The sequence below is a fragment of the Pomacea canaliculata genome, linkage group LG9 (genome assembly GCF_003073045.1).
Source record: "Pomacea canaliculata isolate SZHN2017 linkage group LG9, ASM307304v1, whole genome shotgun sequence".
Lineage (NCBI taxonomy): Eukaryota > Metazoa > Mollusca > Gastropoda > Architaenioglossa > Ampullariidae > Pomacea > Pomacea canaliculata.
The window spans coordinates 11,420,714-11,442,237 of NC_037598.1; the positions used below are offsets into that span (position 1 = coordinate 11,420,714).

Genomic DNA, 21,524 nt, shown 5'->3' on the forward strand with positions numbered 1-21,524 from the left:
GCAGGCTCTGACATGGAGACAGAAACCTGAAGACTTTAAATGTCTCAAAAGCAGAACTTTTTTCTCTCCCCCCTCTCTCTCTTTCTTTCTTTCATTCATCGCGAAAACGGATTGATGCACGGAAATATTTTCTGTCCGGTGGTAATATTGATGTTGCTATTCTGCACCATAACGTACAAAAACATTTTTTTCAAAAATGACAATAATTTGTTTTTAATTTTAAAAAAATTCATTTTATGTAAGAGGTTGATTAAGAGGATCTGTGTGATGGCAGACAAGGATTTCTAGACAATTCTAGCTGCTTGTAGAATGGTAATCCAAGCTGAAAGAGAAACTTGGATGAAATGAAGTGACGGGCAGAATTTGTTATGATTCACGAAACTTTCTGTATCCCTAAAGGAAATCAGATTTGTTGGTCGTCAGTGGATGGATTGAGAGGACAGGGAGAGACGCAGAGGCTGACGAATCTTGCCACTGACATTTATTTTAAAGCTTTTGACTACAAGAAAGCCAAACGCGTGTGTTAGCGTCTGTTAAAAATTGTAAAGAAAGGTCAGAAAGGTAACACGAGTAAAGAAATAAAACAATCATGAAATTATACTAGAATTCTGAAGTAATTTAACGTAATTTAAGTTTTAAAAAAGTGAGAGAAAAGAAAAGGTGGATCGAAAACAGAGACAGAAAATGCTTGGTTTGTTCTCTTTCTATTTATCCTTGTGGTTTTGGTTTTGACTTTCTTCCTGTTTTCCCCAGATTTTATTTTTCTCTAACTTTACAAGTCCATACATAATGGAAGCAAATGAAAATTTATAGAATAGATTCTGAGATCTTACAGAAAGCAAAAAAGGAAAAAAAAAAAGAAAGAGGCCAGGACTCAGTTGGCAGTTGGCTAAACACTCTCAGTGTCTCTCAGAAGGTCTCAGAAACATCTCCTTCTGAACTTCGAGATGTTAAACACCATGCAAGCCACACGTGCTGATAAATAGAAACTACCTGAACAGTTTATCTATTAGAGAAATATTTTCAGGACTGAAACAATTATCTCAATGCCAGATTCAGTAAGCGCTTTTGTGGAAGATTGTACTCGAAAAACGAGTACTGTTGTCCGACACCCAGGTCTTATTTAGCTGGTGTTGTCGGGTACTTTGAATGGTCATATTAATTGTTGAATACTTTTAATAGGATAATGCTGAGTTTGTTTTTTCAAGGGATATTGGGCTCATGCCTGGACATTTTCAACCTGTATTTGCTATGATTCCAGGGTAATAAATGTGCATTGCAATTTTTTGGTAAAGTTTTGCCGTAGCCCATTGATATTATACTTGATCTTTGAGCGGTATAAACTACTGATTGTTTATTTCTGCATGATTATAAAAAAAAAATGAAAACAAGAAGAGAAATGCAAGCTTTGGGCTAAGCATAAAGAGCATGAGAAGCTCACAGGGAGATCTTTGTTGTTTGTTGTATGAAAGAACTCTTGCTGTTCCCACATCACCGACGAGTTCACCGTGACAGCCTGCAACAATATTTTACGAAAAGAACGAGGACAAAATTGCAGATCTCAATGCCACGATTGTTGATGAGTACTGTGCCAAATATAACACAGATATTGCCCCATTTCTTCCACAATCGTGCAGTGTGACGAAGTGAGTAGGGGAGACAAACGCAGGTTTGATGGACGCGGGGTGCGTGCATGAATGGGAAAGATCGGGTGGTGCAAGAGGTCGGGGTCACCGTGACTGAAACGGTTTTCCAGATAATGGGAGGAAGTTTAGCAAGATCGTAAATATTATCAAGTCCGTTAGCCTGTCTGCAAGTCGAGCCACTTCTGCGTTTGTCAAAAATGATTGGTTCTCTCCCTTTCTTTTCCCCCCCGACGCGGTAATGCGAATGTACTTTCGTCTTCTAGTCATCGCGCATTCATTCACGTAGAGAACACATCCGCTAGTGAAGCGAAAGTCGGTGGGGGAGGAAAGAAAATAGGGTTGATTGAAACAGAGATAACAGAAAAAAGTAGAAACAAGCAGAAAGACAAAGACCTGACAGGAAAAGAGACAAAGTGACAAAGAGAAAAAGATAAGCTCCGTAGCAGAATGTTTGACAAAATGTCTGATGAAAAAAAAAATGCTTGAAATGTGTCGCTGTCGATGAAAATTGGAGAAATTTTATAGAAAGAAAATGAATATAACTTTTAAATGTTTTACACAATGACAGACGAGGATAACGAGTAATCTTTTAAGGAATCAATGTCGCAGAAATTGTTGCTAGAGATTATAGGAATTTCCGCGGAATTGTGTCTAATGCCTCCAATATTGTCATCCCATTTTGTGGCACTTGATTACAAGAAACCACGAGTATTGAAGCGCATTTCCGCAAAACGGGAAACTTGAAGGATCATATCTTTATTTCATATCTTTATTTCCCCATTTTATGCTCTGGAAGTAATTGTAGAGGGAGTTAGTTGAAGACTGATCTATAAAAATAATTTTCTCTCTCACATGCACACACATATTTGGCCATCTCAAGTTTGAGAGTGGTTTGAAAGAAAGCTGCAAATGACCGCAAATGAAAAAAAAGACAAGTCCTTCGAGAAGAGAAAGTATTAGCAAGAGACTGCTCATCCCCAACGGTCTTTCTGAGGTAGCTCCGCGTTAATTAATGACTGCCAAGATGAGGGAAATACCCTGATAAGATGAAGTTCGTGTATGTGTCTCTTTAGAAGAAATCAGCTTTTGTTTCTTGGACACTCTACCGTTAAATATTCATAACATTTTCAAAATTCAGCAGCCGATCTCATCAGAAATCTCAAAACCCCTCTCTAAGTCTTATTGAGAAGGAATTTCTGGATGGCAGGGTTAGTCTTGCCGCCCTTGCCAACGATGACCGTGGTCGCAGCGCTGTTGCTGGCGTCGTCAACCTCGACTGACGCAGGCAGTGTCCTCCGTCTGAGCCCTGACGCCCCTATGCGCACGAGGAGGTGAAGAGGGTACTTTGTGTCGGGGATTCCTATTTAAAATGTATGGCTAGGGTTTAAAAGACAATTTGTCTCCCTTCTGTCGACTTAAAATCCTCAGAGCGCTTGACCCGAGACCCAAGAAGAAACAGTATTATCTTTTCTTTGTTTGTCAGTTCTTGGAGACAGAGATTATTTTTTATAAGGATCGGTCTCATCCACAATGTCTTTAGAGTTGCGCACCTTTTTATTTGCATCCATTATTTCATTTTTTTAGTTTTGTAAGAATAACTTTGTGAACAAAGTTTATCCGACAGAATTAGTCCTTTCTCCAAAGTCGTCAGATTTCGAAGTTGAATACTTTTTTCTTTTCGGCCTAAAGTCGTCTTTCTTTTTTCTCCCCCAAAACATGAAATTTTTAAGGAAGAAGAAGTAGGTCGGTCAAGTGAGCAAACAAATAAATAAGAGGAGGTTACAGAGGACAGCTCCCTCATCCCATCGAACGAGAGTGAGGAAGACAGATTAACAACTCCTCCAATCTTGTCGTTTGGTAATCTATCCAGGCGGACAGCTTATCCATCCAAATAACTCTTATGCAAAATGATGAAGAACCCACAAAGAATAAAAGGTTTCATGAAAAAAAAAATGCCGAGTGAATTATTTGCATATTCCAAGGAATGTGAGACAGGATATCAGGCATTCGGACACCTCACTAATTTGCTTCGGCATTTGAAGGAATTCCACTCCTGCTGAAGCCCGTTATGTTGTGACAGCATATAAGGGGAATTACTGTCATTGAGAGCCACCACGGCACCAGCAAGACTGTTTCAAAAAAATAAAATATAATAATAATGATTGGGGGGCTGAAAATGAGAAAGTCGAAACACCCAAAAGTTTTAGAGAGTTTCAGAGATTAGAAAATTAGTGTTTCACAGAAAAAGAAATTAAAGAATCGAAACGGCAAGAAACCTGCCTGTTTGTCTGTCTGTAGAGCGATCATCTCCCTCTGTCCATCTAAATATCCACATATACGACTATTCATGATTGCCAGGCCCCCCAAAGAGTGTAAGAGTGGGATTTAGTTCTCTTTTTACTCCCTTCCCTCAGTCCATCCACTTGCCGTTACCTACGAGGCTTCTTCGTGCTCCTTGCGCAAAATGTCGCAGGTCTTTTAATTTCCTCGCACAAGTAGATGATGCTGAAGGGAAGGAGATGTTGATTTGGATGGAAGGCAGGGAGGGAGGAGGGAATGAAGCGAAGGATGACCACAAACTGCTGGCAACAGTCGTCCATCGCAGGACATCTCACTCCGCGTGCTGCTCGCCCCTGACAGGAGAAAATGGGTTGGTGTCGGGTGTACCGCTACCCAGTCTCTCGGCCCCCGCCTTTCCTTTCTTCCCTCCCTTTCTTGCAGCTTCTGACAGCAGTCGCTTCCCTTCCGCAAGATGGCGCCAGGGTTGCGTCGCGCGGAAACCACTGGGGTGCGGCTAATTTGCTAGGTGACATGAAAGCGAGATATGCGCACGCAGCAAGGATGGAGGAATTCCTACTGCTCTCGCAAGGTTTCCTTCTTCTGGTATTCTTCGTGCACTGTCCATTAAAGTTGTAATTATCTCCCTTTACCTTTACATCAACCCTTCCCTCCCCTACTGTCTCCATGTGTATTGCGTAAGAAAGAGGGACTCATATCACTGTATGCATCTGCAGCTATGTAATTTTAAGAGAACATTCTTGAAAATCCCTACAGCTTCTTCTTCTTTTTTATTTATTTTTTTTTTTTAAAAAGGGAACTACAAATCAAATGAACCAGTTTCTGCCTTACCCGTTTGTTTATCACATTCGACAAACTGAAGGAATAACAAACCCTCGTTGGAGTTGTTAAAGAATAAAAAGAGAGAAACACTCAGAAACACGACATTTATGGCCAGACTAGCTGCCAAAGTCGTAAAATGAAAAATTTCCGAAACAATCATCTGTAATGTGCAAATTGATCAGTCAATAATGTATGCAGGCAAGGCTTTTAATCTGTATTTGTTCAAATTTCGTCAACACAGAGTTAACTGCGCTCGGAGGAGGAGAAAACACAGTGGAATGGTGGAAAATTACAGGAACAGTTTTTTTTAAAAATAATTGCACGCCTTCACCGACATAAACCATTACCACGACTGGCGATGTTAGCAGGAAGGCCAGAATCAACATCATCTCATTATCACCACTAAGAGAGTTAACTCTTTAGAGTTCAGAGGGTTTTTTCTCTCAAACGCTGAGTAAATGGGGGTTTCGATTGTGTCAATAGTGAAATTAAATTCAAAGTTGTTAGAATGTTAAGAAAACATGACGATGTTAAACTGAGTTGTAAATTTAGCTGGAATTAACTATGGAAATCAATGGAACTCGTCATCGATTAATGTTCAAATATCGTGGGATATGGCGAGAGATCACTACCATCAAGCAGCTTCTCCACAAAAAGTCAGAATCTTTGGGATAAAAAGCGTGATTTTATTATTATTATTATTAGTGTTCTAACATTATTTAGACTGCTTTCCTCATTCCATTTAACCCGAGTCCCTTCTGTCTAGCTTGAAAATACTAGTTAGTATGGAGATAAGGTAAAGTTACTTGTGAAGAAAAGGTAAATGACTTTCTCTCATTCAGCAACTTAATGATTTAAAAACAAAGCTTGCTTAAAAAAGAAACAAAGTGAGAAGTTATAACAACGTGGAAAAAGCAATTTTTTTTTACTTTGCTGCTGGTGTTATACACTTTAGTCGTTTTTAAAAAGACGAGGGAAAAATGTGACTGAAGAGAGTGAATACATTAATGAATCAATGACTATAAAAGAAAACGAAAGAAAACAGGTGAAACAAAAACCAAAAGGAAATGGGGAAATGAAAGAAAGAAGGCTTGGAAGAAGAAGGAAATAAGAATAAAAAAGGAAAAGAAAGCAAGAATAAAATAGAAAAAACTAAAATAAGGAAGGAAAGAGCTAGAAAGAAAATGAAAGAAAAAAAAGTAAAACCAAAGAAAAAAAAAAACAAACGAAAGAGGAAAGGTCGAGATAGCAAAGTGGGTTATGAAATCATCACATTCTTCTGTTAAAAACATTTACATTGAAATTTAGCAGACAAACATCTTTCAAGCACTTTCTATATATTTGCTGGGACAGCCCTTCTGTAGTCTCGTAAGTCACAGCACCGTGTCCCGGCAACGCCAAACTCTCGCTCCACGTGACAACCGCGAGACGTTGAAGAGACCGTCTCGCGAGGCCGTGCGCGGTTCCATTAACTGGCCTCCGGGCTACGGTTCGCAAGAGACGATAAAATTGTATCAAACCGCTGTTCAAGTGTTCTTCAAACAAAGAAGAAACAGCGGGTCGTAGTTCGAATAATTGCGCAAAACGCGGGGTAAGTCTGTCGCTTGGAGAGTTCGTACCCTTGGGGTACTCCTTGTGTGTGTGGTGTGTGTGTGTGTGTATTTTGTGTGTGTGTGTGTGTGTTGGGGAGGGGACACCATTTCCACTTCCTTGTCCCTGATTGTGTATTCCAGTCCTTGACCGGCACATGGCGGCTGAATAAGAATTAGCAGATGATGGAAGGATTACAGGATTACAGTGAAGATGATTTCAGTTTCGAGCTTTCGTCAAACACAAAGTCCACATTTGTGTCGCCAGTCTGTTATTCTTGATTTCAGTCAATCGCAGTTGTAACAAGACAGGTCCTGTTGCATACGGACAGAAAAAAATCCACTTTCCATTTTGGCCAAAGTATGTCCATCCTTCTCATGTCCACATCCTTTAATGCAGTGTATATCGTCACTAGGTTCGTCGCCTTTAAGACCACAGATTTGTCGTCAAAACCTGATTTGAAAATTTAAATTGGAAGATAAAGGCAAGCTGGATTCGAAAGTTCTCTCTTTCTTCGTGAATTTTAAAAGCGTTCTACGCAATGTGTCTGGATTAGCTTTCCATTTTGTTTCTAAATTCATGTCACATACTTGCCGAGAGTTTCCGGAGGAAATGGACGTTAATGCCGAGTTTTAAAAACCCGATCTGTCTCAGGGAGCAAAGGAAAGAAAAAGAGAAAGAAAAACAGTTTTATGCACATTCTACGTCACACATGCTAACGGATCAAGGTTTCGGTGCAGGGCGGACAGGAGAGGGCAGTTTTTAACAGCAATTTTCTACAAGATTAACTGTAGAGCACGAATAAGATTAGAAGAGCGGCGACACGAGCTCAGACGACCATTCTTCTCTGTGGAAACCCAGTCTGCAAAAATGATGGATGTTGAGGACACTGTCGCCAAGAGATATTTATTTATGTGTTCACCATCGCTGCTGGGCTTTCTTGTCTGATATGCAAATGTGGGGCTTGATTGCGAGGACTTTTTTATTTTCAAACTTCTTTATTCATCAAATTATTCTGTTGACTAAGATACTGATAAATACAGATAAGACAGATGAATAGTTATTTTTCTGTTATGCTGTTTAATATTTTAGTGTAGGTTTAATATAGGTTTCAATGGATTTTGATGTGTTCACGTTTTACTTACATTTGTTTTACATATAATGGACAATTTTTCAAATTTTAACAGTTTTTAGAAATATGCAATTTTAGTAACCAACCCTGTTTTAGAATAAAAGTATATCTGAGTGGCTAAAGAGAATTGTTGAAGTGACTACGGCATGGAAGCTTTTTTTTAAAAGATATCAAAGGATTCAGTATTATTACACTAACACTTCAAATACAAATTGACTGGAGCGACACGTGACTTGAAGACTCTCAAGCTGACAGGAGGATCGTGATAAACTATAGGGGTCGCTGCTAGACTCATCAGTCACGTGGTAGAAATAACAGGTTGTTTTGCACGCACTTTTTCCATAATGGTCTAGCGGTTGCGAATATTTTGTCCAATGTGTGTGTAAAAGAAAGGGAGGACAGGATCGTAGAACTGCCAGTCAAAGCCATCTTTTTTTTACCAGCGTGATATGTAACTGTCTCGTCTTTCCACTGACAAGATAAGGTGGACCTGTGGAGCCATGGTTCACTATTTGAAATGCAGATCATTTCACCAGTGATGGCTCGGCACTGCAAGAGGCTTATGCCATTTCCAAGACAACATCCATGTGCCTGCTAAGCGGTCTATACCGCTGTTAAAAAAAACTTATTCATCTGGCATCAAAGTCAGAAAGTGCACACTGGTCATTCAGGTCTTGATCGAGAAAACAGGAAAAGGACAACGAAAGCGTGGAACTCTGAAAAGACACCAAAAAAGTCGGACAGAGATGTTGTCAGATCAGAGCCACTTTTATCACTATTGTAATGTAACAGAACGGTCTTTGTCATCATAACAATATGCCAGAACCGCTTTTGTCATGATGACAATGAAGCAGGGCTGCTTTGTAACGGCAAAATCACGCCATGGACACGTGGCCACGGATACAGAACTTTATTCTCTCTCAGTGGAAACAATGCTTCCTTCCTGATCGAAATATCTTTACAGTACAATGCAAGGAGCCGATGAACCAGACAAGTACTTTTGTATTGCCAAACGCCGCCTGAAAGTTGGAGTAAAATGTGAAAATGTGATCATTTGTAGAATAAACGAAATACCTCATGATTATCATTTTAGTCTTGAAAATGCGGAAACCGATGATTAAAAGACAGCGACGATGACAGGCAACACCACTCTGAGGCTCTTACTGACCAGAAATTTTTACATAATAATACAAAACCTTTTGAAAAAAAACTGAAGTAATTTTTCCTCTGATGTCATTCGCTTGGTAAAGCAAACACAGCACCGAGTATTTAATGGAAAAAGGCCAATACCTTTTATGCCATAGACGCCAGAGGATGTCCTAGCTGGAGGGTACATTCCCAGTAGTCAACTAATAATATTTATTAGCATTTAATCTTAGCATTCGATCAGAAAGCTCCCTGTTGTACCAAGAGCTCATTATTAGTTCTGTCGGAAAAGGAAATATTTTTTTTTATCGATGATCCGGAGTAAGAGCTTATAAACCAAGACATCGACCCCTGTTCAGCATCTACCTAGAGAACAGACCGAGGACATGAAGTGAGCTGCTGAAGCTTGTCACCAATCCATCGAAGAACAAAAAGGACCTTCGACCTCGTATCAGAGGACACCCTGTAGATGTGAATACATGTTTACACGACTGACCACTGATAGCGGGGTGCGTGTTCTTCGGGTACACATTCCTCCTTGTCACTTCCCTTAGTGTGAAAGCATCTGTGGGTGGGGAAGCACTTAGAGATCGAATAACTCAACCAAACAACAATGGCACCCCATTGACTTGATTCCGACAACACCATTTGCTTTCCACATCAGCCTTGATAATGTCACTCCCTGGTCAGCGGGAGACCTGTCTCACCCAAGACTTTTAATCCGTACATGAGGTCTGATCCTTTTTTTTTTAATTTTTTTTACCGAAGCCAACAGTTGGCTACTTTAGGCTAATATCTCTCTCACACACGCTGGGCTGTCGACGGGAAGAGACAGCTTGCTTCTACCGCCATTAACATCTTTTCCTGTTTACAGACAAACCGGACATGACACCGTGTTTGCTGGAGAGGTCAAGCTAATCCAAGAACAGCCCAGGAGAAAGCTCTAAAGACTTCCCTAAGGAGGGATAAAAGGTTATGTTGCATGACTATGGAAAAGGGGGGCAGGGGCGGGAGGGACGGTTCACTTGGACGCTCCTTTATGAAGTAGGGACCAGGAGGGAGCACTTACAGTATTGCAGGAGCCAAGGAAACCTGTTGCGGCAGGTCAACCAACCAGAAACAGGATCAACGCCTCCGGAAGAGTCTGGGAGAAATTAGATTGAGATGTGACCAAAAAAAAGGCTTCCTTTGAAGGAACTTTTTTCCCTTAACCCCCCAAACCATCTTTGTTCTTTAGAGAAATTTAAGCGCTAGAAGAAATCTGAAGAAGTCAGGATTTGAACAGTCTAAGAGAAACCTTTGAAATATATTCGTACTTGCTTGTGTCCAAGTCATGAATGCGTGCGTGCGTGTGTGTATGTGTGAGTGTGTATGTGAACGAGTGAGAAAAGTTACAAAAAAAGTATTCATGCGCTGATATCTCATTTAAAAACTTTTTTTGAAACAACGAGATTTACACAGTTTTTCTCGGATGTTGCCAGAAAAATATTTTTAGAAAATGCTGCACGAGTTTTCCTCGCGTGAGCGGAGTACACACCGACTTTTGCAGATAAAGCTTTGATCGAGGGAAAAAACAGTTAATGATGGCATGTCCTTTTAGGTCTTTGCTTCGTGGTTTGCGTGCAAAACTAGTAGCCACCAAAGATTTAAAAAAGGACATTGAAAACCAGTCGATTACTGTCTCCACGCATAGTTTAATTGGAAGAAAATTTGTTTGTTCAAACCCCACCTTCCCTATCGTCCAGTTTTGCGACAAGGATGCATTGTAAGGGAGTGCACTCCAGATAAGCGTGTGAAGAAAAATGACGGGCGGAAGTCAGGAGCTCAGAATCCTGAGACATTGCATATGGAATTTGGGTTTCGAGTTCATGCCAGAGTTAAATACTGATTCATTCAAACATGACATTAAAGGAAAAGGCAAGTGAAATGATAAGATCGGCTTAAAGAAGAATACTGAAGTTCGAAACTATTTTTTGCTCAAAATTTCAGGTTTTGCTTACTTACAATCGTGTCTAAAACACAGGTTGCCGGCGTTCTGTACAGTTTCGTGAAGGAAAGCAAACTTAATTCGTGATATAGGAGATACAGTTTGATAGGAAAGGCTTCCTGTGTTACGCCAGTCTTCTCCAGTTTGCTCAACTCTTTCTAGCTAAACTCGGGTTTTTATTCAAAAAAGTATAGCATGATTTCCTGATTTATGTTATGTTCAATAATTATTTTTGTAAGTCTTACATCACTTAAACTGCACTGTTCAAATGCTTGTATATCAGCTGCATCCAAGTGATGTGGCTCTTACCCCATGGACTACGTCCCCATCCAAGCAACCCGACTGACCCAGTGACGTCACAGCAATCCGTGCAACTACACCCACCCGCACATTTGTTGAAATCCGAGTTAGCTCTGACGGTCCAACCGACTTGAAAAACTTTGAAATGGACTGTAAAAAAGGCTTTGAAAACGAATTTCTGTTGCAGGATTCTGAGATTGCATTGCAGGTGGTCGTCGACCCTCACTAATGTCCACCCACACGACTGTGGCAGAATTACTCTGGTCGTCCACGTCACTATTTGAAATACATTATTCTTAATGTCTGGGTACACCAGCTGGAATACCTGCATCTACAATGAGGGGCTCGAATCACATTAACAGAAAAACCCAACGAAAGACTAATACAATCCGAAGATAAAGGGAGGTAAGCATGATGCAAAGTGTAATCAATAATAAAAAAAAGTACTTCATGGTTGGAGATTCAGACAACTCTTGTACAAGCTTTAAGAGGATGTTTCGGATATTTTTCTTGAAATCTTCGAAAAATGTTCACTACTAAAAATATTACTAAATGCAGTTGCCGTTGTTAGTTGTGGAGTTTTTATTGTTGCATGAGCATTTAAAGCCTCGACTTTGACCTCTGGCTTGTAGAGGAAAATAAGAACAGTAAAGAGCAAGGGCAGTTAAGTGAGAAGAGATTTCATCTAAAACCATTTAAAGTTTTTTTTTCTCAAAAGACTGTATTAGCCCTTAAAAAAAATTAATTCGCGTTTTTGCTTCCTGTAATTCCTCATTGAATCTCTCATATTCTATCCCCTTAAGCGCGTGGGAGTTTGTGCGTGTTAGCGCATGCGCATGCACATGCTCGCTCCTGTGTACAAACTCTTTAAAAGCACGCTACTGCTGTGGCCAGCCAACCAGACCATAAAGCAGTCAGGATAAATAAATTTAAAAAGAACATATTTCAATACCACATAATCCATAACTTTAAAAAAAAATTTCTAGGGAATAAATTTTTAAAAAAAAGTAGAAAAGCATCATTACAAAAAGCTTAAAAATTAGTATTTCATGTATTTTATTTTGACGGAAAGTCGGTTTTTGTCAAACATAAAGATGATCACTCACCGATATCAGTGAGCAAACAGAAATGCTAAAGAAAGAGTAAGTAAATATAGAATAAATTAGCTTTATTACTGGGAGCTTGGAAAAGTTTGGTTTTCCTCATCTCGGAGTACGGTTTCTGCAGGAGGGAAGCAGAACGTCTAAGACCGACTTAGTGTAGGAATAAGATAGTCTCATGCAACTGAAAAGCGAACAGGGAGATAATTTGCCGTTTTTCACTTGCTTGGCCAAGGAGAGGAAGCGCACTCGGGCAGTCAAAAGAATTGTAGACATTCACTGACAGGATTTAACTAGGAAACCAACCACATTCATGCCACATTAGTTTTACAAGGATTCGCTCTACCCACAGGCAGGGACCATTAAACTTTTCTCTCCCAGTTCCTCCTGTTGGCTTCCCACTTCTCTACCCCTGGCTATTTCTCTCAAAGGAAAGATTATGTTTTTCAAACTTTTAGCTGCTTCGCCCCCGCCAGTGTCTTCTGGAACCACCCAGGAGCGAAATCGGTTAACGTACCCGAAGTACGAGAGCCATTATGTCACCTTCTGATGCAGCAACTGTCTATCAGCCGTCGTCAAAAAAGAGATTTAAAAGACTTTAAAAAACACAGAACAAAGGCACTCTTTTTGTTGGGGAGGTGGAAGGATACAGTGTTTAATTCAGTGTCAGTTGTGGTTGGTTGCTTTGGCAGGAAAATGTTTGAAATAGATGTAATTTCGCACTGTGAGGGTAGAGGGAGGTGGAAGAAATCGGAGTACCGGGAAAAAAACGGATGGGCAGCCCTGAGAACAGATGGCCCGAAACGAGTTCTGAACCCAGCGATGTGGAAACATAGGGATGCAAACACCAAATGTCTTAAAGAAAACATTTGATTCTCGCATTGAAGAATTTTAGTCAAAGGCGTCTGTTGTATTAACGAAAAGACTGTGTAACAGCTAAGCAAGTCATTTCAAACGGAGACAAAGGTCAAGATTGTGAGGAGTCTATAGATATGACACTAGTTGTATCCTTGACAACAACAATGTATTCATGTACATTGTACAGTGTTTGTAGGTTTGATTCCTTGCCGTGTAAGGAGATGTTTTCAAATGTGGTTCTGAAAATGGTGGAGGGTTTATTCACTCAGATACCAGAAAATAGTATTATACTAAACACAATTCTGTCATCAAAAATAATTGAGTTCCACTAAGCATTTAACCGGAACACACGAGAAGAAATATTTATGAATCGAAAAAACTTTTTTCAGCCCTGTCTGACTTAAAACTCTTCCATGAAGGAAGAGATCTTACTATCCCAGAAAATTTTTATCAGAATAAAATGATGCAATTTTTATTTTGCTGTACATTGGTCTCAACAAACACTTTAAAAATATTGTGCTTGTCAATATATATTTTTAAAGGTTTTGAAAGTAGCATAATTTTAAAATAAACTATGATACAATATGCTAAGACACACGAGCGTTGACTACAAGTGATGATAAACTGATAAACTGTAAATATTACAAAAATATAACACTGGTAAAAGAAAATTAAGCTACATAAAATTATAGCTTAATTATTTACAAAAATCAAGCCTATATTCGGTGTCAACAAAATAAATATCAATATCTTTATCCAAAAAAACTTTATTGCCTACGAACAGACGTGCAATGGCCTGTCATAGAACAAGAGCAGATAACAGAACAAGGGAGGTTATCTCCATCTCAACAACTCTGCAGACAACATTAAAAGAAGAAGGGAAGGGCAAGGGAATGGGAGGACAAAGTCTTCACAAAATCTCCCTACCCTTCAATGACACATTTAGCTCGAGGTGAGCGGACATTTTGTATCTCCAGCTCATCTTAAAGGATAAAGATGACATTAACGAACAAAGGTAGGTAATCGTACAAGAGGATTAGTGCTTCTCCTGCTCATCATTCACGGCAGCGACGAAGAACATAAGGGAGGTAATAAGGATTTAGAAGAAAATGGGAAAGTGTGTTGAAAGAATAACCAGACATTATTTTAAAGACTGAGTGCAAACCTCTCCATTTTTGTAATAAAATTGTTTATATGGACACCTTTACACAATTTACACATGCACAGCTATCATCGCCTGTGAAGTTATCCATATTTCTGTATATTTGTAAAGTATGCTTTGCTCATGACACTGAGAAAGGCACACGTGGAATCTGATGATCGAGACATTTAATTGCGATTCAATGTTTGTGGGTGTAAAATCATTTAACGTGTATGACTATTCACAGGGTACAATGAATAGGACAGTTTGATTATTATACTTTCCGAGTTTGCGCAAAATATTTAGAAAAGTTTTCGACGATCTTCATTGTTTGCTGAGCGAAGAGAATTTCAGAGTCGATCGAAATATGATGGACAGAGCGTGCCTGAAGTGTGCAGAAACTGCAGTTTGGTTTGTCAAAATGCTTCTTTGATGTTTTTATTTTCTGATACAAAGCCTGTGACCTCACACTTTAAGGGCATATTAACTGGGGTTAAGCACATATTATCTAACAACATATCATCTATCTCCTATTATCAACAACATATTTTATTAAATAACGCTTTTACATTTTTTTACATGTTTATATGTGTCCTGCGTACCTTTAAAAAGTACGATTAAAACTACACAATTTCTCTTTACAATACTTTGTTAAGAAATATACAGTGTCTTTCTTCTGATTAGCTTGTTAGGAATATGTAATTTGGAGGCAGTTTTACATACTGCCACTGTAAAGATCTGTTGTAAGTGTGATGGGAACAGGGGGTGTTTTCACCTAGGTCAGCATGTAATTCCCTGCCATACATTACATGCCCTGGAAAAATAAGAAGCATAAAAATAACTGCAAATATGAAATAACTAGCCGGGGGCAAAAATAAAATCACAAAAATATCCCTTTTCGCTGTTCACGTAAATTTATTAAACTCGTTCTGACTGGTTTATTAGCAATATGCAATTTCCCGGATAGAAACACTCGAAGCTTATGCGAGATCTTTAATGAGGAGGCGTGTTTGGAAAAGTTCGCATTGCAGTTCATTCTTCTTGCGTTAGCTTTACATTTTTTTTTCTTCGCACGAGATGGATATCTTTTTCAGCGATTTTCTGTAGAGATCAACGCCCTCCCGAGCCATTATTATTATTATAAAGACCTTTATTCTTTATTCGGAACAAAACATAAAGCGCGGGCGGCTTGAATAATGGAACTGAGTCTGACTTAGTGCGCATGCGCATTATGGCCGCCTTCAAACAGGATGAAGGTGTATTGTTAGACGCGGTGAACTTGTTATTTTCCGCTCTGTGACTACATGGACTCCGCGAAGCCTCCTGCTACAGCAGCTGCGCGTGTCTGGGTGATGGGAGTCGACATGTGATTGGTAGGTGGAGGTGACAGAGTGAGAACTAGCGCTCAGCTTCAGCTTCAGTTTTCTTAGAAATAACGAATCGATGAGTACTGACCACAGAATGTAAGTGTCATCGAAAGAGTTGGTTGCAAAATGTTTGAATCAAAGAACTTCTGTCAGGGGAAGGGGATGTACTAGCCATGTACTTTGTCATCTGAAACATGAAAATTAATAAGTTGTTTGTGGACTGTGTGTTTTTTTCCCCCACTGGTCCTTGAAATTTATGCTTAATATTGCTTGGAAAAGACAATGATGCTTGTTAGGATTGGCCCAGTGGTTCAATACCATATCTTGAGTCCCCATAATCGTCACATTTATAACATGGACAGGATTACTTTATTGAATCCTTTTTTTAGCAGTCAGACAGAAGTTACTTGGTATACAGCACTCTAGATATCTGTTTTCTTTAGAAAATGATGACCAAATGAGTATTTCTCTTGATGTTTCTTAATGTTGAAAAAAAAATTCGTTTTCACACAAGCGACATTTATTCAGTCAAGCTTGGAGCTACAAAGAAATTTTGTATTTCTAGTGACGAGGGTAAAACAGGTCGCACTATATATTTTTTAATTCACTGCTATTTCGCAACAGTAATGAGAAGACTTGTTGAACCCGACCAAAATAATGCAAAAGTACTGGGAAAAGTACTTCTTTAAGAGGTACATCTTGAAAGCTTTCAATGTTTGTTAGAGTCAATGTGACGAAGATCATTAGGAAGAAAATTCCACTTCAAAGCAGAATAGGAAAAGTCTCGTTCACCAAAACAGTATATTGGGAATGCTGAGAATTCGATGATCAGAATATGAGCAAAGAGCAAAATTGTTGAAAGGGTTTACGTATACATTATCAGAATATCAGAGTCATGTTCAGGGGGAAATTTGGGAGACAAAATTTTCAGCATCTCCATGTTTTCAGCTATCAGGAATTTCATTTTTTAAAAATGGAGAAACGTGCTAAAATCTCCCTTTCCTCTAGCAAGCTCAACCTGAGTCCAAGATTAAAAGAGAAAAAAAGCAAGGCCGTTTGTCACCTTGTCATCGTCGCTCTGCAACCAGCAAACTGTCATCCTGTTGCGAGCAGCGTGCGGATTACAAAGACCCGGCTCCCAAGAGATGATGGACGGTGGGAGGCGCTGGCTGCTTTTCCCTCCGACCCTACCACGAGCCAAAGACTAGAGTTTGCCCAGAAGACACAAGCACCATGCTAGGCAGTCGTTAATTTGACTTCTCCGTGCGGTTTTAGTTACGACCGCTTGCAAACATCACTGGTCGAATCCCAATGTTTGCGACCAGATGTTGTAGGAGCGACGGTTGTCGTCCTCTTATTTCTTGGACGTAAAAGCAGAAGAAAAGTATGGTTGGAGAGCAGAACCTTTTGAATAGTCTTGCGTCCCCTTTTACGGTTTTAGTACAGGAACTTGATTACACCACGCCTGATTCTTTAACTTTAGAAACTGAAGCCTCTACCAGGTTGTAAAATGGTTTGAAAATACCGGGTTATCGCCAGTACCCGATTATCTTTAGCTGCAAAGCTGCAACCAATGGTAGTGTTGGGACATTAATTTTTGTCTCTGGACGTCATTCTTTCTGGTCATGGTGAGGGAAGAGGTTTCTATTTTGGGACGACATGAGAATTATCAACTCAGTTTTTGCTCAAAACGAGTACCTACTGCAGCAAAGAAGATTTTGAGAGTGAAAAGAGAAGATTGGACTTCTTCTTCGAATTAAATTGCATGAAATTTCAGTGCTGAAACAAAATGTAACATTCACAGTTATTTCTGCATGCTTGCGAGTCTGTTGGAAAAAATAACATCTGCTCGTGTGAAAAGTGAAGCATGAAGAAACAATTCAGGGAACTAGTATACTTAAAGCTCTGTTGGCAGATACTAGAAAAACATTCATGTAAGTAAATGTACAAAAACGAAAAATGGAGAGCCGGTGTCTTTGTTTCTTCAATGGAAAGTGGAATCTGACTCAAGGGCATGAAGTGCTTCTCTAAAGGAAGGATGGCAGCGCGAAGAAAAAAACTTTGGTTGCTGACTTAACACAAAACCCTCAATATGCTTTTTCTTCCTCGATAAAATTGTTTTTGCCAGGATACAACAGGCTTGCAGCCACGAGAGAACTTCATCTTCTGTCGCGCCGAGACTATCAGTTTTAAAAAAAACTCGGTTAAAAATCCCAAGTTTGCTCTGGTTTTTAAAACTATTTTTTTGAGCGTTTGATTTTTCCAATAGAGATCTCAAAGTCCACACCCACACTCACGGACCCGATTGACATGGTAACACACAGATTTCAATTCTAAAAATAATGTAAAATTCACCAGATAAAATTGAAGCCACAGTAATAATTCCAATTATTTTCTTTCAGCCATTTAGAAAACAGTTGATTCGTGCACCGCATACGGGATCGAAGGGGAAAATTTAAAAACGGCTAAAGACCGTTAGAGAGTCGGTCAGTTGGACGGACGGACGGACTGAATGACTGACGGACGGACAGACAAATATCTTTGAGTGCTGAGCTGCAAGGCAAAGAATTAAAAACAGACTGTATTCCTTTTATACCTTTTTCCTTCCTTTTTGATGACATGCTTGGCAAAAACACAGTCAAGCTGTTTCAGACACTTATCACAGGTCGGCATTCATGCAGGTGTTTTTTTATGTTTTATGTTGTTGTTTTTTTTTGGAGCTGTAGTTAACAGCGGCTCACCAAATCAGTTAAGGCTGACTGGTCAGGGCATGGGCGCGGAGGGAGGTAGACAGAATCGCCTCGTCACGTGGCTAAAGGCCACTTTTCCCGCCACCCCGCGTGCGTGCACGTCACAGCACCAGCGCGGCGTCATAAATGTTCCCGCCGAGGCAGCTCTTCGTCTCTGACCACCCATAAGATTATCGGGCATCGACCGAGGAAGGGACTCGGCAACAAGGAACGTGATATTGGTGCATAAAAAGGGGAGAAAATGAAGAATAATTAACGTGGGTAGTTGCTCTTTGTACGTTTTCCAGCGCATTCCCTCCCTTGCGCTTACCTCCCCTCATCCTTTTTTTTTTTTTTCGCTCATGACATGAAATGAGAGATCTACCTTATTTAAAACCACAGCTCGGATATTTATTACAAAACTACAGCTTCTGATATTAATTTTATTATTTTATCATTAGTCCTTGGTTAAGAGGACAGGTAGAAAAAAGGAGAATTCGAGTAATTGTTCTGACTGGTTTTTCAAAAAAAATGTTCTGCGGAGGAAAAGAGATAATGAGTCTTGCCTTCGTGGGTTGTTGTAAAATTACAGCCGACACGATTTTTAACAGCAGTGCATGCTTAACATTCTATTTCTATCAATTTTTTGGGGTCATATTCCGTCTCACCGAGATTGTGTGATGTTTCAATCGCAGACGTCCTCGTGGTTCTATTTGAATTTCTTAAGTTCAGTGCTTCCGTTCGGTTTCGATTGCAAGTGGCATGACTGTGTTTTCTACCAGAAATCTTTTTTTATTATTATTTCTCTTCCTCTTTAGACTCTTAGTTTACAAGTATTTCACAACGAACAAGTCAGAAATGTTGTTTTAAGTACAACACTTGAGTGTAAAACAGCTCTTAAAATAAAGGATCACAAAAGAAACAGGCAGCTTTAAGTAAGTTAGGTTGTTCAAATCTTTTTGGAATCGGTCCTCGATCAATAGGTTGAGTCGTAGTGTCACAGGGAAAAATTTACTTCTTTATCATAAAAGATTCGTATCTTGAGACTTTTTGAAAAGTGTTTGAACTATACAGTGTGAGACTATCCTTCGTTCGCTTCTGCCTTCTTTCTACTTCATACTTTTGAAAGCTTTAAACATTTTCCACATATTGTATTTGCAAAGCCTTCCCAGTCTGTATTCTGTATTTTTTTCTTTTTTTGAAAACCTACTTATCTAAACTCATAATAATTTATCATCGCCGCGAAGGGACTTAAAAAGGGAGATAATCGAAGAAGAAAAGCAATACAGCACCAAAAAAAGTCAAAAGGAAAATTGACACAGGCAAAGAAAAAAAATTGCTGTGAATTCTACAAAGTTTTGTACGGACAAGTTAGCAAAGAGTTCTCGCCTTAGCGAGAGTAAAATGTAGACAGTTACTATCGACGGTCATGGGTCACTTTAACATTAATGGCTCTTGTGGTGCTCTCCCTTTTCGTCTCGGGTAATCACCCCTGGCAGGTCAGCAGCGTCTGTCAGGACTGGAGAGGTTCTCGGACTATTCGACCTGACCGGTCTGCAAGTGGTTCTAACCATTGTATACATTCTCGGCGCGGTGTCCATTCATGGTCGATTCTGTAATTTCGGACTGCTCTGAAAGTTCCAGTTATTTTCGGTAACTCATATTTCAGCCTTGGCTCTTCTCTTTCTCTCGCTCGTATTTAATCTCACTATATCTAATGTTATCTGCAAATCAGACGGTACCAGCAATAATAAGCTGTTCTGCACTCGAGTAACCGCTCTGTTTTCTTTTACCTTAAGAGATGAATTCAGCTCATCAATAGATATTGTACACGACACATAAAAGAAACACCCTTATTGTAAAAATCAAAAATAAAATTGATAGATTCGCTAAAACCGCGCATCAGCAATTTTTTCGGCTCCTATCGTGTTATAGAATTTACATTTGAGACGATAAGATATATATCAGGAAATGAAAGAAATAATATTTAAAAAAATGTTAATGACACACATAGAAAACAAACGAAATGTTTTAGAAAGGAGAAAATCAGCCGGTCTGTGATCAGAACTCGGAATCAGAGCCCAGCCATCAGTCACCCATTTATTCATTTATTCACATAATAAATGAGGCAAACAGCCATCATTTCTCATATACTCTATATGCACAAACATGCCCGTCCAGATGAAAAGAGTCTGTAGTTTTTAAATGTATATACATTTTAAATGTATTAGGCTTGGTGCCTAATTAATAAGCTTTAGTCAGTTCAATTTTTATCATTTATCTGATCTGAAGAAGTTTTCTGAAAAACTCTCTTGACAAACTCATTACCTATGTGTTACACAGGTGCAAATATCTAGCTAGATAGATGGATAGAAACCAAGGTAGGGAAATCCCCTTGCCCCAAGAATGACACGACCCTCGAACCCGGAAGCAGAACCACGCTTGTCCGCGTTCCAGAGCGGCTGTGACGAACTGATGATGTCAGACAGGTTAACGATGTGTGGAACCCCAGCAGCGGTAAGACGCATGTGCAATTAACTGTCTGGTGAACTCAACGGTTTGCACGCAGCCTGCTCTCGCGAGAACGCGTGAACAGTCACGTGGTCATCTCACACTCTCGTCACCGCGCATGATGGCTAAACTTTGAACCAACAGGTTAACTTTCTCACATTGCTAACGATCAGAAGTATGTTCCGATCATAAGGTTATTTTTTTAAAGGTGAAAAATATTGTCTTGGGATAGAAGGAAATAAAAAACAAAAATTATTCGCATGACAGAGAGGAAGAAAAACGTGAATGAATGAATCAGACTCGATCCAGGCATCATCCCCAATCCATAGGCGGACATTTGACCAAAAAAACTCAGAACAGACACATCAGTCGTCTGTCACCCAGTGTGTATACAATAACTAGATAAAGAATTCGTGTTCAAAACGTGAAAGTCTGTTAGTATTTCTTCTCTTTCTTTCTGTTCTCGTTTCTTTAGTCCCGCGTTCCTGAAACATTTTGTCTGATACCATTTTTTCTTACTTATCTTTCGTGTCTCTCTTTCCTTTCCTTTTTACACTTTCTTTCTGCCTATTTCTTTCTTTCCTTTCTTTAAACTTTCTCTTTCTGTCTTCATTCTTTTATTCGTTTTCCACACTTTCTTTCTCCCTTCCTCTTTTTTCCTTGTATTTTTCTCTATTTATTTATTCATTCACGATTGTTTTCCAATGGAAATATTTTTGATAAATCTATCTATCCTATTGCAACAGTTGCAACGGGCAGTAGCAGTTACTGCTGTGAAATAATGGTTATTATTAACTTACTTTCTTCTCCTTTACCAGACTTTCTTTCCTTTAAAGACCATAAAATCGCTTGACCAGCGCGCGCACAATATTGTTTTCCCAATTTTCTACTTTTCTA

At 39.4% G+C, this 21,524-nt stretch overlaps 1 protein-coding gene across 1 annotated transcript in view; it reads right to left on the reverse strand.

The window, feature by feature from the left end:
• The window catches only part of LOC112572370 (MIP-related peptides-like), a 41,839-nt gene that overhangs the window by 19,054 nt on the left and 1,261 nt on the right, over positions 1 to 21,524 (reverse strand).